The following is a 25,555-nucleotide window of genomic DNA, read 5'->3' on the forward strand; positions in this document are numbered from 1 at the left end:
AGTCAGTTCTTCACATCAGGTGGCCAGAGTATTGGAATTTCAGCTTCAGCATCAGTCCTTCTAATGAATATTCATAACTTGATTTCCTTTAGGATTGACTGGTTTGATCTTCTTGCAGTCCAAGTGACTCTCAAGAGTCTTCTCCAACACCACAGTTCAAAAGCATCAATTCTTCGGCATTCAGCTTTCTTTATAGTTCAACTCTCACATCCATACATGACTAATGGAAAAATCATAAGTTTGACTAGACAGACCTTTGTTGGCAAAGTAATATCCCTGTTTTAATATGCTGTCTAGGTTGGTCATAACTTTCCTTCCAAGGAGTAAGCGTCTTTTAATTTCATGGCTGCAGTCATCATCTGCAGTGATTTTGGAGCCCCCAAAAATAGCCTGTCACTGTTTCCATTGTTTCCCCATCTGTTTGCCATGAAGTGATGGGACTAGATGCCATGATCTTAGTTTTCTGAATGTTGAGTTTTAAGCCAACCTTTTCACTCTCCTCTTTCACTTTCATCAAAAGGCTCTTTAGTTCTTTGCTTTCTGCCATAAGGGTGGTGTCATCTGCATATCTGAGATTATTGATATTTCTCTTGGCAATCTTGATTCAAGCTTGTGCTTCATCCAGCCCAGCATTTCTCATGATGCACTCTGCATATAAGTTAAATAAGCAGGGTGACAATATACAGCCTTGACGTACTCCTTTCCCAGTTTGGAAGCAGTCTGTTGTTCCATGTCGAGTTCTAACTGTTTCTTTGTGACCTTCATACCGATTTCTCAGGAGGCAGATCATGTGGTCTGGTATTCCCATCTCTTTAAGAATTTTCCACCGTTTGTTGTGATCTACACAGTCATGCCCTCTCCACAACCAAAAAAAAATGTCATTCATTTTTTCCTATCCTTTTGACTTTTAATGGCCATCACAGGAATCAATCACTTATCTTTCAAAGACCTTTTAGGTTTTGACACACCATGTTCTCCTCTGTCAGATAATTCTGTTTTTTCACCTTTTCCTCTTACATGAGGCTCAAACTTATAAAGCACCCTACACATTATAATTAAACTGTTTAAATATGAATATATTAAAGTTGTATAGCATATGAGTTTACCAGGGCTTCCCTGGTGGCTTAGAGGTTAAAGCGTCTGCCTGCAATGCGGGAGACCTGCGTTCGATCCCTGGGTCACGAAGATTCCCTGGAGAAGGAAATGGCAACCCACTCCAGTATTCTTGCCTGGAGAATACCATGGACGGAGGAGCCTAGTGGGCTATAGCCCATGGGGTCGCAAAGAGTCAGACAGACTGAGCAACTTCATTGTGACGGTTAGGGTTTATTGAGAGGATGACACGTCTATTGGAAAAAAACCATCTAAATTCACTTTGGCCTTTTCTGTAATTTTGCCTATGATCTATTTTCCAAGAAAATAATTTTTGTTTCTCCTGAAGTTCTTCTTTAGAAATTTCTTCTAGGTTTAATCACACAAAAATTACATTAAAATATGGAAGAGCTTTTATTCTTTCATATCAGGTGAAGCATCTGCTTTGTTTTCATGGCACTGCAGTAACATAGGCCTATCCTCATTTTCAGTTCAGTCTTCATTTAATAGGAAGGTTCTGGTGGTGATGTTGGCAGTGTCACTCCTTTGTATGTGGCTTTTACAGACTCTAAAAGGCTGAACCTCACTTTGGGCAGTCTGCCATTAGTCACGTTTATTGGATAAACTTGCAGGGTCAGCAATTACGAAAAGTTGCATGCAGACAGAATTAGTTTGTATTCCTTCTTTTTGAAGAAAATACAAATAAAATGGCTCTGAGAGTTTAGACTAACAACTAAAAAGATCCTATGATCCAGAGTAAAATAAAAGACTAAATAGAATCACTCAGCAAAAAATGTTTAACAATATCTGAACCTCATATATCATCTTAATGAACTCTAAGACTCTCAAAGAAGGAAAAACAAAACTATTTATCCTTTTCAAAAAGTGAACAAAAAGAGTTCAACTGTAAAGATAAGTTGAAACTCATTTGTCTATCTACCTTTTAATAAGAGTAAAAGACATTGTGTGATCCCATAAATGTTTTTAAGTCCTTTAATTAATTCTCAGATTTCCATTGCATCTAAGAAATACAGTCTTTTCTAGACTTCTTACAGTCTTAATTCTTCATCATTAAGAGACTCCATCCAATCTCCTGCATAAGATTGGGAAAGTCTCCAAATTTTATAGCTGTCTTCTATCTTGAAGCCAAAATATTTTATGAGTTTCTAGGTTCTAATGTTCTTAACTCAGTTGAATGTCTGAGCATTTTAGATGAGAGACATTTTTATCACTTTGACAAAAATGGCAACTTGAATTTTAATGACTCCATGAAAAATTGATCAAGTATGTTGTTTTTGTGAGGCCTTTCAAAAAATGAACTCACTAACCAACAATTCTAAATACCCATCCATTTTGGCTTAAAATGTCCCCTTCAGCTCAATACATGAATTAACTATTTATTCACATAGTGGCATCTTTTAAAAATGAACATGAATTACAGTTAAAAATACAGAATGAGGGTTTCCACCTGTAAGCTCAGTTATGCTAACTTTTTGCAATTAATCAATCAGCCTATCAAAAACTGTATCCCTTATTCTCATTTTTTACAATAATAATTTCCTACTAAGTACAAGAAAGAATATTAAAGTGAAAATACTTTTGTAACTTCAATAATTTAGTATATTTGTTAAATAATTCTTGAATATCTCTTGATGGTTTATGGAATATCAAGTTCTGTAGAAGAAATGAGTTTTTGAATTAAAAGATTTTGTCCACACCTGTTTTAAAGCTCTAAGGTTAAAATTTCTTTATGTGTAACATTTATTTTTCCATATATTTAGCAATAATTTTAGAGTAATAAGTTTTTTAAACATCTATGATTATCATGGAAAAATATTAAAAAAGTAATATTTTGTTGTAAATAAGTGAAAATAGTTACTTTAATAAGATAGTTTTCTGAAAGAATCTTAGCAGTTTTAATTGCTGAAATCACCGTAGTTATAAATTGTCTTAAAACATGAGAATTGATCCTCTTAATTCAATCTATAGCCCTTTTTGCCCCAAGTTCTGATATTTGACCATTACAATTGTCATTTTAATCATCAATTCTATTCATTATTAGGTATACAGATAAAGCCATAGAAAGCAATAGACTTTTTTAAATGGCTGTCTTCTGATGTTGACCTTTTATTGCACAAGTGTTATAAAAATGCTAATTAAACTCTGTAATGGGAAAATAAAATTCTAATTGCTTATCACCACTTTAGCAGATATTAACTGTAATAATTACCTTCAAGTTGTTGGTTGTATTCAAACTTACTTTTAGCAAAGTTTGTTAAATTTACAAACACTTTAGTGATATAAGCCTGGAGTACTTTGATGAATCCTGAGAGCAGTGTGGTAGATAGATAATGCAAATCTTGCAAGAAGATGGGTAAACATAAAACATAAGTTACCATAAATATTAAGTTTATATTATAGGGAGGCTAAAATATGATGGACTAACCAAACTTACCAAATTTAGGTGTCAGGACAGGCTTACCGCAGGAAATATAGTTTAAGTGTGGACTTGGTGTATAGGATTAGTTATTAAAAAGACAGTATTTTGTGATTTTTTAAAAAAACTAGCATTCTAATTTTTTATGTAAATACATACTATATAACTTTTACTTTTGATGATTAGAACATATTGTTCTAGTCGACTCTTTTTCACCTGTTTTTGAACGTTAGTTCTTTCCTGTTCTTCCATTTACTTTTATAAATATATGTGTGATGAATATATTTTAATGTATAGTTTTCATTAACATAGACCCCCAAAATGACATTGTTTGGCAAATTCTTCATAGAATTTGACGTTGCCTTTCCTTCTCTGATTGCTGTAAATATGTCAAAAATTTACATATTTGTATGTTAATCAAGCAGAAGGTTCACGTCTGGTTGGTACAAGAGTAGTACTCAATAGAATGCCCTGCACATATTGGGCACTTGTTATCTAGATGTTCAACTCTAAAATGAGAAGAAATGATATCATTATATAGCCCAGTGCTTCCTTTTAATAAAAAATATTTGATAATGCAAGAATTTAATTCACTTGGCCAAGGTGGGGGAGGGGAAGTGTGAGGAACTAAGATCTAAGCGTACACAGACTGCAGGTCTTGTTGTTGTTCTGTTTTTCTTTAGCTCATAATTAAAATGATCTAAACCTTTAGCTCATAATTAAAATGATCTAAACCTTTTTTTTTAAACGTCATGTTTTCCGTTAATATGAACTTAGGGAGCCATTTTTTTCCTATAAGTTCATTTCCAATATCTGAAGTACTTAGCAGCTTTTTAAATTAGCCTTGAACAAACTAGACTTGATAGTTTTCAAAGGTAAGCTGCCCCTTTGACTACCAGCTTCATTCCAAGCTTTTGTTTGAACTCTACTTACATGATCTCATTTAATTCTCATGTAAAATATATGAGATGAGGTCATTGGTGTTTAGGTAAAATGACTTTTCCCTAAGTCATGAAACTCTTAAGTAATAGAGCCACAATTCCAAATGCTGGTTATTTTTTTTGTTTTTTTTTTTTTTTTTGTGGCACATCAAACAGATCTGTATGAAGTTCCATTTTTGCCCCTGCCACAATCCTGTTCCAAAAATTGCATCTACATCCTGGATTATGGAAAGCATCTCTTAACTGGTTTCTTTTCTTCCACGTTAGCCATCATTAGCCAGAATATTTTTTTTTTTAGTGTAGATTTGATTATGTAATCTATTCTTAATTTTTTCCTCTTGAAAGTGAAAAGTGAAAGTGGTAGTCACTCAGTCCTGTCTGACTCTTTGCAACCCCATGGATTATAGCCCGTCAGGGTCCTCTTGGCCATGAGATTCTCCAGGCTAGAATACTAGAGTGGGTAGCCATTCCCTTCTTCAGGTAATTGTCCTGACCCAGGGATTGAACCCTGGTCTCCTGCACTGCAGGCAGATTCTTTACCATCTGAGCTATGAAGGAGTCTCAGTTATTTAAGCTAAATTTAGAAATGAGGCATTAACTAGGCAAAGAAGAAGGATAAGGATACTCTATGTTGAAGAAGCATCCGATTCAGAGGCCTCACATATCGAAAAGGGAAGTTGTTTTGAGGGTTTGCAAACATAATTCTTAATTTCAAAGTTGTCTTCAAAAGTATATGGTTAGTATGCATGGAGCTTAAGGCATGAAGAATGGTGGGAGACAGATGCTTATGGGACTCGTATGCCATACTAGAATTTTATATGTGACACATACTTTGATTTGCATTTTATAGAGATAATCATGACAGTGGTGGTAAATGAAAATATGGAAACTATGTTGTCTTGTGATAAGACAGGAGCACAGATCCCACTTATGAGGCTGTTGCATTAATGCAGGTGAGGGATAGTGAAATATTAAATCATAATAAAGGTAGTGGAATGAGGTAGTGGAATGAGTGCAAGCAGAGCTAGGATATTAAGATTATAAGTCGAGAGAACCTTACTGATGAGATGAGAAAATTTTCATCCTAATTTTGAGTACTCACTGTCACTAAATTATTGCATTCATTAAGAAATAGCAGGTTAGAAAGCCATCATGTATTTTAATAAAATGATCTAAATAATAGTAAAGTCAAGCCAGCATCAATAGGAATACATGTACATTTTGAAACTATGTCTCTAACTTGCATTTCCATATTAAAATACATATTCTGTTCAGCTTATCCAGTTTTGATATGCTGAGGTAAATTTAAGCATATATAGCCCTTAGCTATAATATAAAGTAGAAAACGTGTGCATAAATGATTTACCAATTTGAATCCTATGAATAGAATTTACAGTTTATTTCTTGTTATTCTCATCATTTTAGGGATATCTGTTCCCTTCTTTGACACAACTTGGTTGAAGTTTCTTATGCCTGTGTAACTTTTTATATAAATTAGAAAAACAGAGTTGAATGGAAAGAGACACAAGGAGTCAGAGATTCTCTACTACAAATAGTGTCATCAGTTTAGTTCAGTTCAGTCGCTCAGTCATGTCCGACTCTTTGTGACTCCATATACTGCATCACGCCAGGCCTCCATGTCCATCGCCAACTCCTGGAGTTTACTCAGACTCATGTCTGTCTAGTTGTTGATGCCATCCAACCATCTCATCCTCTGTCGTCCCCTTCTTCTCCTGCCCTCAGTCTTTCCCAGCATCAGGGTCTTTTCCAATGAGTCAGTTCTTCTCGTCAGGTGGCCGGAGTATTGGAGTTTCAGCTTCAGCATCAGTCCTTCCAATGAATATTCAGGACTGATTTCGTTTAGGATGGACTGATTGGATCTCCTTGCTGTCCAAGGGACTCTCAAGAGTCTTCTCCAACACCACAGGTCAAAAGCATCAATTCTTCAGCACTCAGCTTTCTTTATAGTCCAACTCTCACATACATACATGACTACTGGAAAAACTGTAGCTTTGACTAGATGGACCTTAGTTGGCAAAGCAATGTCTCTGCTTTTTAATATGCTATCTAGGTTGGTCATAACTTTTAATTTCGTGGCTGCAGTCATCATCTGAAGTGATTTTGGAGCCCCCCAAAATAAAATCTGTCACTGTTCCACTGTTTCCCCATCTATTTGCCATGAGGTGATGGGACCATATGCCATAATCTTTGTTTTCTGAATGTTGAGCTTTAAGCGAACTTTTTCATTCTCCTCTTTCACTTTCATCAAGAGGCTCTTTAGTTCTTCTTCACTTTCTGCCATAAGGGTGAAGTCATCTGCACATCTGAGGTTATTGATATTTCTCCTGGCAATCTTGATTCTAGCTTGTGCTTCATCCAGTCCAGCGTTTCTCATGATGTACTCTGCATATAAGTTAAATAAGCAGGGTGACAATATACAGCCTTGATGTACTCCTTTCCCTATTTGAAACCAGTCTGTTGTTCCATATCCAGTTCTAACTGTTGTTTCCTAACCTGAATGTAGATTTCTCAGGAGGCAGGCCAGGTGGTCCGGTATTCCCATCTTTTGAAGAATTTTCCAGAGTTTGTTGTGGTCCACACAGTGAAAGGCTTTGGCATAGTCAATAAAGCAGAGAACCCCATAACAGGATGAAAAGGTGAAAAATAGTGTCATGGCCTTGTGCAAATGACTTATATCTGGGCCTCGGAAACATCATCAAATAACAGTGCTACCTGCCTCTTTACGACTATTTTGAAGGCCAACCTAAATAATGTGTAGATAAGCTTGGAAAATAATAAAGTACAGAAATAAAATATTAAAATTGGCTTTTATTTTATTCTGAGCTCAGTTACACCTAGGCAACACCAACTTGGCTAATGCATTTAATCAGTAAAGAAGAAAATCAAGTTGTGCTTTTGCCCAAAGACTTAGCAAAGACCTCATAGCATATAGTAAATTAATAGTAAAATTTATTTTACATATTTTTAGAGTTATAGAGGAAGTTACAGTTCCCTTGGTCAAATGTGAAAATAACAGACTAGAAAATATTGAAAAGATAATTAAAACTACCCTTCCCCCATACTTGTGTGTTGGAAGAGAAACATATTGCTCCTTATAGTCCTAAAGGATGAGGTAGATTTTCTCATTTATATTCAATCTTAAACATTTATCACATTATAAATTTAGCGATGATACCTATTTGTATTTATCTCATCACTTTGGAAGAGACCTTTCCAAGCAGAGCTTCACTCTGAGGGTGCAGGCAAGTTGCTTTCCCTTTGAAGCAGGGCCAGCATAAACCTGGCTTCCTTATTAGTGGTGGTGGTGTGTTAGTCGCAAAGTCGTGTCCGACTCTTCCATCCCATGGATTGTAGCCTTCCAGGCTCCACTGTCCATGTAGCCCTCCAGGCTCCTCTGTCCATGGGATTCTCCAGGCAAGAATACTGGAGTGGGTTGTCATTTCCTTCTCCTTATTAGAGGCAGTCCCAAAAGGACCATAATATTTGGAGATATCTTCGTGGCCATCCCTTCCAGTCTTAAATCCCACACAAGAATATCATCTTGGGGAATTCCCTGACAGTCCAGTGGTAACGACTTGGCACTTTCACTCCTGGGACCCTGGGTTGGATCCCTGGTGGGGAACCAAGATCTTGCAAGCCAGCTGTGAACAGGATGGGGGTGGGGGGTGTTCTCATCTTTGAGAGCCATATAGAATGAACTTCTTAACAAGTTATGAACTCACTGCCTCCTACAGCCCCTCCTCCTGAAGGACTATTCAGATAGCATGTTCCTAATGTTGCTCTTGGCCTTCACTTCACATCATGTTCTCTGGTGTTAACACCTCCATCTCCCACACCTTACAAATATTTGAAAATTTCTCACCTGTATCTTATCTCTTTCCCAAAATAAAGTTTCCAGTTTTTTCTTTCCAACCATTTTTTTTTTTTTTTAAATATGTGGTGGTTGGGCTTGACCGTACTTTCCTTGGGTATATGTCTACAGACATGTTTCAATAGATTTCAGAGTGAGACATAATATATTACGGGTGTGATTTGATAAGGACAAGATAATTCACTGAAGCTGTTAAACTTGGTGTTCTGGATGTTTCTTTTCTATTACTGAATGCTGAGACTGCAGCCCTGAAATCGTTGACCCTTGGGATCATGGAGACAATTAACACCTTTACGTGAATTTCATATTGACTTCCTTTAAAGATCTGTCCCTCACCCTGCACTTTAATAGTTCCGTTTCTGAATCTAAGCATCTTTACCTTTGGTTTATTATATTTCATCTTGACAGTCTTGGCTCATCTGTTAAACCTATGGAGACATTTTTAAATCCCAGTTTTGTGTCAGTCACAGATTCACAGATTTAATAAGCACTGTTTCTTATGTCCTTTTGCAATTTAGTGTCAAAATGCTGAACAAGAAAAGACCAAGGACAGCAGGGTTACTCTCTAATGAAATTATGTATCTGAAAGTGCTTTGCAAAACTATTTTATATTCATCTTGGTTCTGCGTCCTTTCTTCTATCTTTTTTATATGTGCTGTTATATATATATATATAATATGACCTTATGTAGAATTCCTCTTATACAGTCTTTATCATTTCTTTAACTTCTTTCTCCAGTCACCTCTGCCATCAGAATCATTTCTAATTGCATCATGTGTATTTTACTTTTAGAATTTTCTTTGTTTTTTGAGTCATCATTTCTCTTAGAAACTTTCACAAGTGGTAACTTCTCTTGAGATTTCTAGTATATGATTTTCCTTTGTTTGCAGTTGAAAATCTTTCATTTGTATTTCTTGAGCATCTGTTGTATGTAGTGAATATGCTTGATGCTACATATACATTCAATTACTCATATGGTGTTCTTGGACCTCAAAGAGTTTATAAGCCAATGGGAGAGCTAAAGCATGTGATGTACCATTAGGGGCACATAATTGTGACACCTCTCACCCCATTCTCTCAGTTCTTTCCTGTAGTTGTAAATGTGTGTTTAAGTCATCCCCACCCTTCTACCAGAAGGACGTACTCCTCATGCTTCTAGATATTTTCTACATCCATATTGCCTATTAGCATGTTTGCAATGATTCTAGCGTCCTGTCTCCAGGTGGTCCTTGGTTCATTTGAGATTGCTCCATAATCTTCTTTTAATCCACTGTGAGTCTAATTTACAATTGCTCAACAGTTGCCCAGGATTTACAGCCTCCTATTCAACTCATTGACTTAAGTCTAGAATGTATGCTGTGATGTTCTTATTGTAACTGTTATAAGGCAGGCTCAATCTGTCTACATACATTTTTATTTACATACTCTTCTCGTATATACTCATGAGGGTGTGCATATTAGAAATGTCTGCTTATCTATATATGCATAAAGTATATCTATATATGCATAGGTATTTCTAATATAATGTATGTATATACTATGTAGGTATTTAAAATATACTGTGTATATAGTACGCCAGTGTGAATTTACTTAGACCATAAATTCATGGATATATAAATTTCAAGTAGATCTATTTTCAATATAGTTTATTTAGCATTTTGAATAGAGCTTAAAGTAATAAATTAAAAACAAAGAAACAGCCACTACCACAACAAAATCAGAATGATTCCTATCCACACATGCAGCATTTTCTCCCAGTATTTTAAACCACCTCACATTTCCCAAGCACCAGAAATCCATATTTTCTTTTATTTTTTGGCTAATAAAGGTAAGAGCAGGTGGAGAGACTCTTCAGCCTCAGTCCAGCAAGGTAAATGGCAGTGGATAGTTTAACATACATGCTTTAGTGGTACGAAGGCTAATTTGTATCCCTTACAGTGATGCAGCTGCTGAGCCCTGGTACCCAGTGTGAGCAGCAGTGAGGTGCTTTTCCTTGATTAGTGGACTTAAGGGTTTGGTTTTTTCCCTAGTTCTCCTGGAGACATTGTATTCAAGATGTGGTTTAAAAAAGGAGTGAATAATTCACTGCAGTTGCTAAACTTGGTGTTCTTAATGTTCCTTTTCTATTAATGAATGCTGAGATTGCAGCCTGATACTGTTGCCTCATAAGGGTTATTCCAAGGCACATGATGTACCATTATGTTGATTCACATGCAGTTGTGAGAAATACAAAGAGATCCCCATATGTCCTACTCCTAGTTTCTCCCAGTGATACATCTTGCATAACTGTAGTATAAAATCTAGTATCTCAGCCAAGAAACTGAGACCACTCTTATCCACTGACCTTATTCAGATTTTAGCAGCTAAACATATTCTTATGTGTGTTGATACTCAGCTTTATAAAGTTGATCACATGTAGGTATGTATAAACATAGTCAAAATACCAAATGGTTCTATCCCCATAATACCGCTTGCTACTCTTCTGTACCCACAGCTGCCTCTGTCCCCCATCCCTAACTCCTATCGATCATACTTAACTTTAAAAGAAGTGTACTCATGTATTACTTGTATTATGAATATTAATAAACATATGGGACATGTACTTTCTCATTTGCATATTAAAAATGATCTGCTTTCTACAGATTTCTGCATGAGTCAGAGTTTGAAGAGAGTACATGTATAATAGACATGCTTTGAAGTTCAGTAAAATGTGCTTTAAAAATTCTTACGGTTCAAAGTTGTATGCAGTGTTATGCTCTCTTTATGAAATAATTTCTGTTTTCACCTGCAAGAGGTGAGGTTGTGGAAGAAAGGAAATAATGAAAGGAGAGAAAGGGATGTGTGGAGGGGGAGAGAAGTGGAGTGGGATAGGAGGAACAGTAAGGTGAGGTTGAGAACCTGCATATATAGAAGATCTAAGTAAATTGATGCATCACTGCCCAAAATGGTCAGAGATCAGATGGAGACAAAGCCCCTATGCCAGTATGGACTACTATTAAAGACTTGGTATCTCAACCTGATAGGAAACTTTATTGGCACTCTGAAGAAAGAAGGAGAAAGAGGGCAAAATCAGTGGAAATAAGTTGAAATGTAGAGAGGTTTGATTTATATAAAATATAAACATTTTTGGCAAGTTATAGTATTTAGACACATGCATTACTCACATCCACCACTGTATGCATATGTGTAATATACAAAGACCATTCAAAATGACACTGTAATGTCAGTATTATTATAACCATTTTTAAAACTAAGAGACAAAAGTTCTAAGTAAATCAGGAGTCACAGAAGACAGGGAGGCCAGAAAGGAATGGAGGGAGCAATGGAGGGAGGCGGGAAAAAGGAAAGAAAGGAAGAAATGGGGATTCAGGAAAGAAGAAGGGAGTGAAGGGGGAAGAATGAAACGGTGTGTGTAGATATTAAACATTGCCTTGATAAGAACTTACTGATATTCTCCTTTAATTGAAAAATAATGTTACCGAGGTGACACATGATGTGAAGATTGCGTGTGTGCTAAGTCACTTCAGTCGTGTCCAGCTCTCTGCAACCCCATGGACTCTAGCCCACCAGGCTCCTCTATCCATGGGCTTCTCCACGCAAGATACTGGAGTGGGTTGCCGTGCCCTCATCCAGGGGTGACCCTAATATCTGTCCGCTGATTTTTTTCCAAATCACTAAGAGTAACCAGAATGTTGCACTTTCTTTTTCCCTGTTTCAAGGAAACAGAGCAGGACTGATGTTTATAGTGTTAGAATAAACCACAATCTAGGACAGGAAGAAGTCAAAGGGCAACTCTCTCTCTTCACCAGGGGATGAGGATGTGCCAATCAAAATTGTCTTTAAGAAGAAAAAAAATATTTTCTGAGTTTTGAAATTCAAAAAAAAGATTTAAAGGAAACATTTAGTAGAGAAAATTTAGCTTATGAATGATTTATGTATTGAAGTATTTTTTATTACTATTTTGCATTTTTTTGATTCTGTCTTATAAGAAGACATTAGTTATGCAAGGGAAGGTACTTCATTAACTCTGTAATCTTCGTTCAGCCTATTTTACATTTCTTTTACTTATTTTTGTGTAGGAGTCTTGTGGGCAAACTCTAGTAGATTTTTATAATTAAAGTCAAATTGGGATGATGCGTTTGGTTTCTTCACTAAATCAGATATTAATTTAGTATCCATTGTTTATCAAGAAAAATCTATTATGATAAATTATCATTATGAGATTTAGTGAAGGAGTCAGCTCCTTGAAAAAAATCCACAGCCAACAACCACCTCTACCCACCTTCTGCCCCTTCTAAAACAGCCCTTCACCTTGGGTTGTATCTCTTGAAATACAGCATTACTTGAAGTTATTTTCTTGACTTGTTAACAGGAAATTGCAAATGCAGTAATAAAATTTTTAGGTCACCAAGATTTATGTTTTATTTAACTGCTGAACTCTTGCTATTAGAGGAGAGGAGTGATTAGTTGTTCTCATTTACAATGTGACATTTACATTAAACAATAAATGTTCTAGTGGTGCATTAATTTATTTATCATATGATTCTGGATGTGTATAGTAATTTGTAAACATTTTCCTATAGCCAAGTACATGATACTACACTTTTATCCAGTAACACAAATGCATTTCCATATTCAATCAGTGTCTCTAATTTAATTTTTAAATTAGGTTTAGCAATGCTGGTGATGAGGCAAGCAGTAATAGTGTTTATATGAATCCTTCTGAATATTTATGCATTTAAAAGACTCATTTATGTGAAGTAATTTCCAATTTTATTTTGCATTTCTAGTTCATTTTTTCAAGCTATTTGTCTTAATAAAATAGCACTTTTTATGTTATACCCTCATTTTTGAAGTAGTGCACTAAGGATCATGGTCATATTATGCCAAGCCATATATGATTATTAAATAGCTGATTAAATTAATTTCAGTGAAATCAAGATTCATTTGTTCACATATATCCAAAATTTTGACTTTTTGCTTCATGAAATCAAAGACATATCTGGATGATTGTTTGATTTTTAATCATTTTCAATACAAGGTAAATGTAATTAAGGACTGATGTAAAACACCTCCCTCATGTTATTCTGTGGGGCCTCCTTGTTGGCTCAGTGGTGAAGAATTCACCTGTCAGTACAGGAGACCCGGTTTTGATCCCTGAGTCAGGAAGATGCCCTGGAGAAGGAAATGGCAACCTATTCCAGTATTCTTGCCTGGAAAATCCCATGGACAGAGGAGCCTGGCAGGCTACAGTCCATGGGGTCTCAAAAGAGTCAGACATGACAGCAACTAAACAAAAAGAACATATTATTTTGTACTATTAGAGATAACAATAAGATGGATAAAAATCAGTAATGATGCCATTTGGTGGATTTGTAGATGTTCAAATCCTGGATATTTAAATTGAAAGAAATACTTAAGATTATTTTACTGTTAGCTTCAAATATTTCAAGGATTTCCTTAAGGTTTAATGGGCTAAAACTTAAGGCAGCCTTAGGAAGAAGTTCTCTTTGTTGCTGTTCATTCGCTCAATCGTGTCTGACTCTTTGCAATCCCATGGACTGCAACACTTCAGGCTTCCCTGTCCTTCACCATCTCCCGGAGCTTGCTTAAACTTATGTCCATTAAGTTGGTGATGCCATCCAACCGTTTCGTCTTCCGTTGTTCCCTTCTCGTCCCACCTTCAATCTTTCCCAGCATCAGGGTCTTTTCTAATAAGTAGGCTGTTCACATCAGGTGGCCAAAGTACTGGAGCTTCAACTTCAGCATCAGTCCTTCTAATGAATATTCAGGACTGATTTACTTTAAGATTGACTGGTTTGATCTCCTTGCAGTCCAAGAGACTCTCAAGAGTCTTCTCCAACACCACTGTTCAAAAACATCAATTCTTTGATGCTCAGCTTTCTTTATGGTTCAACTCTCACATCCATGCATGACTACTGGAAAAACCATAGCTTTGACTAGATGGACCTTTGTCAGCAAAGTAATGTTTCTGCTCTTTAATATGCTGTCTTGGTTTGTAGCTTTTCAGGAGGGAAATAAAATTATTGAATGCCCTAAAGCAAATAGCACATTTTGATTGGTACTTTCAGATATACTATGCTTTGAAATAATTACAGCTTTTTATAATATTGTTTTTTTTAATTATTATTTTAAAAGAGAAAACTGAGGAATACTGTCATAGTGATGGTTCCAACCCAGGTTCATAAGACTTTAAAGTTCTGCCTTTACTGATAGTGAGATTCAAATTAAAATACATGTTCAGATGACTGATGGACAGTCATTATTGAGGAGAAAAAAAAGATATTCCTTAATAACTCCTAGAGTTTTGCCCATGTTTTCTGAGTTCTTTTTGGAGTTTCATATTGGCATCTAAGATAATTGTTAGAGGGAGAACCATATTTCTTGGGAATACATGTACATAAACAGTAACAGTTGCCAAATTTTCTAAGATTGTGGAAGAAGGCCAACATAGCAACATCTTGGAACTATGGAACTGATCAGAATTTCTTATAAGATGTTTTATTTAAACATACTATCAAGAAGAAAAGGAAGTCCTTAAAAGATCTCACAAGAAAATTGCTTTATTAAAATTGCAGTCTAAAATCTCTTTGTTTTGGGCGTTGCTAAAATACATAGACCCGCTGTCCCCCCAAAAGAAATAGCACCATTTTAGGTTAGTTTACTATAGAATCTATAATAGTTGTCTGAAATCTTCACTCCCATTATGAGACATAAGAGCATTGATTTGTAGTGAGATCGCCCTGGTGAGCGGAGAAGGCACTGGCACCCCACCCCAGTACTCTTGCCTGGAAAATCCCGTGGACGGAGGAGCCTGGTGGGCTGCAGTCCATGGGGTCGCTAAGAGTCCGACGCGACTGAGCGACTTCCCTTTCACTTTTCACTTTCATGCATTGGAGAAGGAAATGGCAACCCACTCCAGTGTTCTTGCCTGGAGAATCCCAGGGACGGGGGAGCCTGGTGGGCTGCCGTCTATGGGGTCGCACAGAGTCGGACACGACTGAAGCGACTTCGCAGCAGCAGCAGCAGCCCTGGTGAGACCTCCAGCTTTGGCAGGTACTAGCTCTATAACCTTGTTAAAGATTTCTTGACTTATCTCTATTCCTCCTCTTTTTAAATAGTGATGTAGATGAATATGTGTTTCATTTGATTCTTGGGAGAAATGATTTGGATAACACCTGCTTTTTTGTAGCTGGTGCATAGTATAGTAATTGCTTAATAAAAGACAGTATAACAAAAGAAAAATGTTGTCATTCATAAATTATATAACAATACATATGAAGAACTTTGCCCGGGGAATTTGAATTATATAGGATTGTGTCAGTTTCTGTACTTTTCATATTAAAATGAAGACACAGAAATATGCTTAATCATCAATCCTTAGTTTTTTCTTTTTCTTTTAGTTAGCATAATAATTGAAAGCACTTATACTTTGCTATCATAATGCACTATTATAAAGTAAAATTCTAAATTCAAATTTATCCTTGTTGTAGTAACAATACTGATAGCAGCAGCAGCAGAAGTAACAATACTGCTTGCTGTAGTAAATGCTACCTCATTACTGCAGATAAGGGAAAAGATAGTTTCTAAAACAATGAAGTTTTTTCGCTTAAATATTTTAGTTCTAAGAGCTTATGATACTTATACCAGGAATTTAATGTACTGTTAAGTCACACATGTGTGTAGATATGTGGATGAGTTATATAATTTTTATGATAATATCTTCTTTTTATAATAACAAAATCCTAGAAATGGTGCCTTTCAGTTGGGATGTATTCTGAGCAGATTATGTTGTATTCATATGAAAGATATTGACTGATAGGATGGATGGTGTTGATGATAGAAGATAGAAATTGAATAATCTCCAGGATACATTAAAGGAATAGAACAAAACAGCATACAGTATTCTTGTATGTGAATAAAAATCTATACATATGCACACACATTTATATATGCATGAAATATTTCTGAGAGGATGTTCTGAAATGTGAAATTTGTTCTTTCTGAGAGGGCTCTGTCTTTCTTACATTTTTGCCATATATATATATATATATGTAAAATGTGTTTTAAAATATTATTGAAGGAAATAAATGAAAAGGTAAGCAATAGCTATCTCAGATGGTTGGCATATGATTTATTTATCTCTCTCTATAGGGGTTATGTCTTATTTATTCTATAATTTTATAATAGCATCTTTCTTTTATAATAAATATAAATTTTAAAGATAGCATTGGTTGTCATATTCATAAAAATACTTTGAAATAAAGAAAATGTAATTGAAAAGTGGAAGTGAAAGTTGCTCAGTCGTATCCAACTCTTTGCGACCCAGTGGAATAGTCTATGGAACTCTCCAAGCCAGGGTACTGGAGTGGGTAGCCATTCCATTCTCCGGGGATCTTTCCAACTCAGGGATCAAATCCAGTTCTCCTGCATTGCAGGCAGATTCTTGTACTTTTAGTCAACTTTATCATTTATCTGTGCATTGATTTTTAGAATTTTGGAATAAATTCCATATTAACTTAGCAATAGTTTCCTTTTCTTTTTGGATAAAGTCGTAATTATTACATCTCTCAGGACAATGTAATCACCGTCTTAAATTTTGACTCTATAAGGCCTTTCACACATCTTTACAAATGGAGATAGCAGAAACAATAAACTAAACTTGAGTCATCCTTGTATCATCTTCAGTCTGTATTTATTCTCACTCTTTGGAATTGTACTATTCCTCACGTTTGCCTCTGTGGATAAAATAAGTCATAGCCAAAGTAAAACCAAAATGCTTTTACTCATTTCAAGAACATTTTTAAAACTTAGCCTATTTCTACATTAAAAATTGACAGTGATTGAGTGTCAGTGATACTATTATATAGATCTTGAGGGAAAGCAAGTAAATATTGTGTCTCATAGAGCAAGGTTGATTATTATTTAGATTGACATGGAACTTTTAGAAACAGAAATCAGCAATCTGCTGACATGGAGTTAAAATACAAATGGTACATCTCTGTATTTTCTCCCTAGACGTATGGGTTGAAATAAATGAATTTTATCTATTTAAGAAAAAAACAGGCAACTTGGCAAACTATTAACTCCATGAAAGTGAAAGTCACTCAGTCATGTCCAACTCTTTGCGACCCCATTGGCTATATAGTCCCTGGAATTCTCCAGGCCAGAATATTGGAGTGGGTAGCTGTTCCCTTCTCCAGGGGATCTTCCCAACCCAGATCTCCTACATTGCAGGCTGATTCTTTACTAGCTGAACTACCAGGGAAGCCTGAGAATACTGGAGTGGGTAGCCTATCCCTTCTCCAGCAGATCTTCCCGACCCAGGAATTGAACTGGGGTCTCCTGTATTGCAGGCGGATTCTTTACCAGCTGAACTGCAAGGGAAGCCCTCTTTAACTCCATGAGGGCAAGACTGATGAGATTCATTCATTCATTGCTGTATCCCCATTGCAGGGTTTCTGGTACTTAGTAGGGATGATTAGTATTTAACAGTAGCCTACAAGTTGAATTCATTGAAATATAAAGAAAATTGAACTTTGGTGTATTGTATGATTGTTTAAACTATTTTCAACTTCCAAAAGTGAAAAGCAGACTGCTGACATATTTATTAGAATCAGAGCCTATTACAGATTCCACTGGAAAGCCTTATTATGCAAATCTATGAATATTTAAGTTCTATTTAGTGATATTCCTGATAGAGATTGAAATTGATCACACAGTTAACAGCAACTATACTTTTCAAAGATACATCATTAGCATATTTTGATATCCTTTCTTTTTTATTCTTGTCTCCTTTGAAGAGTCCCTGTAACCATTCTGCCAGGTGTTTGGGAAGATATGTAGTAGCTGAGCACCCTTACTTCTGTCACCATCCTCAAAACCAACTTTGGAGATGCTTTCACCCTGCCCGTCTTCTGCAGCAGCCAGGCAGAATGCTGACTCCTTCTCTGCAGTGAGGAACTCTTCAGGCTCCAGAAGTAAGTTGATCGCATTCAGTTTGGTCATTGCCAGTGGGTTTAAAAACACTTTAGGTGAGGCTAACTAGAAATCTTGCTAATTAATATACAAATTAAAAGCCGATACTATTCATCACTGAATATTTCTTTTATTTTTTGAGTCCTGTCTTTTTGGAGATACAAATTCTACCACATTGATGTTGCTAACCTATACTTTTATGGAATATTCAAAAAATTTTTTGATATTTCGCTTGTGTTATTATAAATTGTATTTGCAGTCTTGAGACATAGATGTGGGAGAGATTAACATAATAATGGTTGCACATGAATAAATAGATTAAGAATGACCAAGTTTTTATCAAAGTTCCTTAGCTGATGAATTATGAAGATGGAATAAAATCCCTGGTTTTTGACTCTTGATACTCTAGTACTCCTTCCAGGTCTGTGATCCCTGTTGCTGCATAGAAGGTAAGGGACTGTTGCTAGAAATAGTGCTTTCCTTGATTGGTTGATTTACTGAATGACATGTTCTCTGTGTCACTGAAGGAGTTATGGCAGCCTATATATATGCATTCAGAAAAACTAAGGACAAGGGGAATCGTATGTAGGAAAATTAAAGGAAAAAGAGGCACATGAAGTATTGTGTATACGACCCAAAACCAAATTCCCAGCTACATGTTTATCTCTCTTCTTTCTAGTTGCTGGATAAATCAAGTAAATACATTAATTACATGATTATTTGTATTCACAGGGTTTGATAGTAAAGACAGTTTATTTCGAACTTTAGACTTTCCTGGCCCATGTGTTAGATTCTATCTTTTTGCCATTTTTCTAGTTTATTTGGTTTAAATTTAGAATATTTCTTTTTTACTTCGTCAAAACTCTTGATTTAAGTGCCTCTTGCTGCTGTTAAGGATATATTTGTATCACATTGTGACCATATAGAAAATGATTATGGGTATATTTTTACAGACAGCATAAATTTGATATAGCCTACCCTGTCCTACTGACTGACTGACATTGTCCTAGTAATTCGGTTCTTGGCAATTGAAATTTCCTTGAAGGGAATGAGTAGGAGATACTTAATAACCTTACTTTTATTTTGCAACATATTGCAGCTTAATACACCACCAACAGACAGGTCTGTGTCCTTAGAGAATATAGAGACTGTTAAGAATTTATTACTGAATCATAGGGTTACCCTTGTATAAGACTTAAAACAGGCTGCCAGTATGTCGTTGCTAGTGTTCTGAAAGTAATATAGAAGGACTACTTTTAAGACATAAACAGAATGTATTGGATTATGTTGAGGTTAATTCATTATAACTCTAACTGTAGCATAAAATGATAAATCTGCATATACAGAAGATACATTACAAATCATTATTTTAGTGTAGTTTTTTTCTATGTATATTTTATTATATTCTGCTCTTTATGCACATGATTTATTCATTTATCTTAAGAATTGTTTTCATGGCTTTTGTCCTTGAACTTTTTTTAAATAAAACAACTTGAGGAAGACATTCTAAATTTTCCACATTTTTCTTTTCTTAAAGAAATTGAGGATATTCTCTGAGCCTGAGGTGGTTTGACACATTTTTTAGATGTGGACCATCTGGGGTTTGTTTCTTAAAGGCAACCCCACAAGAAGCTGTAGAGAATTTATCTGCCCAAACAATGAATTATATAATTAATTAATTTTTGTTTTTCACAGATAAGACTGACTTTTTCTAAATAAACATCAGACTTAATGAAAGCTGTTAGCCAAGGAAATGTATCTACTGATGTAGATTCCCTAGTGTAAATCACAAGACTTAGTGAATTCAACTACATTTTCATTTACTAATGGCTATAATCAAGGCCAAAGGGATTTACTTAATTAACCTGGCAATAGAAGGCTAAACAGAAATAATTTATATATTGAAAACGACTCTTCTGAGTTAATGTTTAATTCAATTTTTTTAATTGCCAGTCCATTAGTCTGTAAAAGTAGAACCTCCTTTTCCATTTTATTTTTTCCTTTGGAGTAACATTAGGCTAAAAGTCTTGGATAGAATTAATCACACTTAAAAAAGAGAAAGTAAATACATTCCTAATTAGGTTCCTCAAATTTCAAATGGCTCATTGAAAATTCATAGCACATCCATTAAAATCCCTTTAAAAAACTAAACGAGATACTGGGAACTTTCTTAGTGGAAGTAATGAATGGAGAAGTAGTAAAAGAATGAGATAATGGAAGGTCTGTTTGTTATTAGTGCAGGTCAGCTGAGGTGGTGGTATTATGATGGTTATTTTTCCTACTGTGGCCTTTTCAATTAGTTTTGATCAGAAGAGAATACTTTTATCTGTTTCTGCTGTTCCTGTTTAGCTAAAGCACAGATAAATTTAAAGAATTAAGAATAGTGTCTGAAGAGGAGATGTACATGCCTGTGTAAATATATCAGTTCAGTTCAGTCCCTCAGTGGTGTCTGACTCTTTGTGACCCCATGGACGCCAAGCATGCCAGGCTTTCTTGTCCATTACCAACTCCCGGAGCCTATTCAAACTCATGTCCATCATGTCAGTGATGCCATCCAACCATCTCATCCTCTGTCTTCCCCTTCTCCTCCCACCTTCAATCTTTTGCAGCATCAGGGTCTTTTCCAGTGAGTCAGTTCTTCTCATCAGGTGGCCCAAGTACTGGAGTTTCAGCTTCAGCATCAGTCCTTCCAGTGAATATTCAGGACTGATTTCCTAAGCATAATTTAATATACTCACAGCAGCAATGATAGTTACAAGGCTAGTGTGCCTTCTAAAGAGCAAGGTAGCCTTGTGCTGTGCTACATCAGTTCAGTTGTGTCCGACTCTGTGCGACGCCATGGACTGCAGCCCGCCAGATTCCTCTGTCTGTGGGATTCTCCAGGCAAGAATACTGGAGTGGGTTGCCATTTCCTTCTCCACAGGTAGCCTTAATGACATTAAATATGTAATAGGAATATGAGGTAGCTTTAAAAATTTGAATATGGTCTCAGCCAGTGTTTTATTTATTTTTTTTAATTTCACGTATATACATATATCTCTAGCCATATATGTATGGCTAAATCATTGAAATCATTGGTACTTGAAATCAGTCCAGATGCTTGAGCCACAAAAACATAGAGAATTAGGCTTATTGATAGGACAAAGTGACACACTGGAGTAAATACATGAATTAGGTTCAATAATCCTGAAATGTAGAGCAGAGGGTAAATATGTTACATCATGCAGTGCTCAGTATGAGAAGAAGGGAGAATAAAAAACTTTATATTGACTTTCATTTATTTATTTACTTAGTGCCAGTCATTTCCGAATTGATATGTCTAATCACCTAAGTGCCTTAATTTAACATGTCGCAAACTAAGCTCTTGGCCATCCTACAAACGCTTTTTTAACAGACTTGAGCTCAGTAAATGACATCATCCTGTACCAGGAAAAAAATAAGAATCATCTGTCTCTTTACTCTTTCGTTCCACAGTTCCACCACCTAATCTGGTCATATTTACCTACCAAAATATTTCTTAAATTCATCCACTCTTCTCCATTAGGGACCATCAGTACCCTGGTCCGACCATAATTTCTCCCCTGGGCTACTCCAGAGACCTCTTGAATTATCTGCTCACTTGCACTGATGCACTTACTCTGTCTCCATAGGTAGCAAATAGACCTTTACAAAATAGAAAATTGAGATGACATACCTCTCTAAAGACCATTCCCCTTAGAACACAGACCAAGTTTTATCATGGCTTACAACACTCCCATGGGTGAACACTTTTTCTAAGTGCTCAACCCACATGATGCTCCATTCCTTGCCTGCATTCCACATGCCTTTCAGGGCTTCTTCCCTGTCATGTGGCCGCCACTGAGATCTTTGCACGTGGTTGATTCTCCCTAAGTGGGATAACCACTCCCATCTCCTTTTTGCCTAGAGTCTCAACACAGTATTTGCTACCTGAAGGAACCCTTTCTTGCTCCACCTGACAAAATCATCCCCTTGAATTTTAGGGTCTCATAGCACCTTATAACTAATTCACTGACATCTTGTTTCTCTGTGCAGCTGTCTGACTAAAACTGACTTCTCCTCCAGGATGAAAGCCCTGTAAAGTCACAGTCTGTGTCCATTTTGCTCAATATTGTGTCTCTTTTTTTCTTTAGGCACTGTGAAAACAGGCATGGAGTCCCTCCCTCCCCACACCCATGTGTGTGTGTGTGTGTGTGTGTGTGTGTGTGTGTGTGTTTTAAGAGAGGAAAAGCCTCTGAGATCTGTAAAATAATCACTACGGCATCAGAGAACATTGTCACAGACAGGAAATGTTACTGAAAATTTAGTGCTTATATTTTGCCTTTCTGTCAACTTGGGTCTTTTTGTTGTTTTTATTTTGTTGTTTGTCTTTCTTTAGTGACTTATAGTTTTCCTTATGACTTTCTTGACTTTGTTATAAAGTTCCTGAAACTCTGATTCTACTGACAAGAGCTAGGGCTTTTATTTCTAGAACTAATAGCTTTGCAAGTAGTAGCCTAAATGTGTTTACGTCTATACTGACAATGGTATATATTAAATATAAATGTTTAGATGTTTAAATATGAGTGTTAAATACAAGGCTCAGGAAGCTTTCATCATGTAAAACATGAACATTTTTTGCTTTTATTTTAGAAAATAAAGGTTCTGATGACATCAGCTAGAACAAAATTTTTAAGTATTAATATCAAATATTAGATCTCTTGATTTGTGTTTGCATTTTCCTCTTTTCAGAACGTGACCTCATTTTATTTCAGGCTCACCATTCACAGTGGGTGGCCACTTTTCCAGTGCCCTACCTCCCTTCTTAGCTCAGCATCATTCTTCAGGGTCTAGTTTTGTGATCCATGGCAGATCAAGACCTACCCTTGCTATTATGAAGCAGATACAAATGAATCTAACTAAAATTTTGGTCTAAAAATAATTGTGGATCAGTAGGAGAAGCTGGTAAAGAATTTGCCTGCAATGTGGGAGACCTGGGTTTGATCCCTGGGTTGGGAAGATCCCCTGGAGAAAGGAAAGTCTATCCACTCCAGTATTTTGGCCTAGAGAATTCCATGGACTGTTTAGTCCATGGGGTTGCAAAGAGTCGGACACAACTGAGCGACTTTCACACTCAAACTCACACACGCCCACTCTAGTATTCTGGCCTGGAGAATTCCATGGACTGTATAGTCCCTGGGGTTGCAAAGAGTTGGACATGACTGAGCGACATTCACTTTCCTTCAAGAGAAGTAAGGGCGTTATGACTCAGAAAGAACTAGCAAAAGATACACAGTGAAGGAAAGCTACACATAGTCATGTTCAGGGGGAAAAGAGCTTACCTGTATCTGAGATTCAGTTCAGTTCAGTCGTTCACTCATGTCCAACTCTTTACGACCCCATGAACTGCAGCATGCCAGGCCTCCCTGCCATCACCAACTCCCAGAGTCCACCCAAACTCATGTCCATTGAGTCAGTGATGCCATCCAACCATCTCATCCTCTGTCATCCCCTTTTCCTCCCACATTCAGTCTTTCCCAGCATCAGGGTCTTTTCAAATGAGTCAGTTCTTCATATCAGGTGGCCAAAGTATTGGAGTTTCAGCTTTAGCATCAGCCCTTTCAGTGAATATTCAGGACTGATTTCCTTTAGGATGGACTGGTTGGATCTCCTTGCAGTCCAAGGGACTCTCAAGAGTCTTCTTCAACACCACAGTTCAAAAGCATCTATTCTTCGGCACTCAGCCTTCTTCACAGTTCAACTCTCACATCCATACATGACCACTGGAAAAACAAATAGCCTTGACTAGACGGACCTTTGTTGACAAAGTAATGTCTCTGCTTTTTAATATGCTATCTAGGTAGGTCATAACTTTCCTTCCAAGGAGTATACGTCTTTTAATTTCATGGCTGCAGTCACCATCTGTAGTGATTTTGGAGCCCAGAAAAATAAAGTCTGCCACTGTTTCCACTGTTTCACCATCTATTTGCCATGAAGTGATGGGACCGAATGCCACAATCTTAGTTTTCTGAATGTTGAGCTTCAAGTCAACATTTTCACTCTCCTCTTTCAATTTCATCAAAAGACTCTTTAGTTCTTCTTCACTTCCTGCCGTAAGGGTGGTGTCATCTGCATATCTGAGGTTATTGATATTTCTCCCAGCAATCTTGATTCCAGCTTGTGCTTCCTCCAGCCCAGCATTTCTCATGATGCACTCTGCATGTAAGTTAAATAAGCACAGTGACAATATACAGCCTTGACGTACTCCTTTTCCTATTTGGAACCAGTCTGTTGTTCCATGTCCAGTTCTAACTGTTGCTTCCTGACCTGCATATAGGTTTCTCAAGAGGCAAGTCAGGTGGTCTGGTATTCCCATCTCTTGAAGAATTTCCCCCAGTTTATTGTGATCCACACAGTCAAAGGCTTTGGCATAGTCAATAAAGCAGAAATAGATGTTTTTCTGGAACTCTCTTGCTCTTTCGATGATCCAGCGGATGTTGGCAATTTTATCTCTGGTTCCTCTGCCTTTTCTAACACCAGCTTGAACATCTGGAAGTTCACAGTTCACGTATTGCTGAAGCCTGGCTTGGAGAATTTTGAGCATTACTCTACTAGCGTGTAAGATGAGTGCAATTGTGAAGTAGTTTGAGCAATCTTTGGCATTGCCTTTCTTTAGGATTGAAATGAAATTTGACCTTTCCAATCCTGTGGCCACTGCTGAGTGTTCCAAATTTCCTGACGTATTGAGTGCAGCACATTCACAACATCATCTTTCGGGATTTGAAATAGCTCAACTCGAATTCCAAAACCTCAACTAGCTTTGTTCATAGTGATGCTTCCTAAGGCCTACTTGACTTCACATTCCAGGATGTCTGTCTCTAGCTGAGTATGAGTGATCACACCATCGTGATTATCTGGGTCGTGAAGATCTTTTTTGCACAGTTCTTCTGTGTATTCTTGCCACTTCTTACTATCTTCTGCTTCTGTTGGGTCCTTACTATTTCTGTCCTTTATTGAGACCATCTTTGCATGAAATGTTCCCTTGGTATCTCTCATTTTCTTGAAGAGATCTCTAGTCTTACCCATTCAGTTGTTTTCCTCTCCTTCTTTGCATTGATTGCTGAGGAATGCTTTCTTGTCTCTCCTTGCTATTCTTTGAACTCTGCATTCAAATGGGTATATCTTTCCTTTTCTCCT

At 36.6% G+C, this 25,555-nt stretch overlaps 1 protein-coding gene across 4 annotated transcripts in view; it reads left to right on the forward strand.

Moving 5' to 3' along the window:
* Window positions 1-25,555, forward strand: part of LRFN5 (leucine rich repeat and fibronectin type III domain containing 5) — a 291,026-nt gene that overhangs the window by 126,078 nt on the left and 139,393 nt on the right. For all 4 annotated transcript variants that reach the window (XR_006344479.1, XM_043922377.1, XM_043922379.1 and 1 more), the window contains exon 2: window positions 18,187-18,363. The gene's annotated coding sequence lies outside the window, so the exon portion shown is untranslated. The remainder of the gene's footprint in view (window positions 1-18,186; window positions 18,364-25,555) is intronic.

Source organism: Cervus elaphus, chromosome 13, assembly GCF_910594005.1.
Source record: "Cervus elaphus chromosome 13, mCerEla1.1, whole genome shotgun sequence".
NCBI lineage: Eukaryota > Metazoa > Chordata > Mammalia > Artiodactyla > Cervidae > Cervus > Cervus elaphus.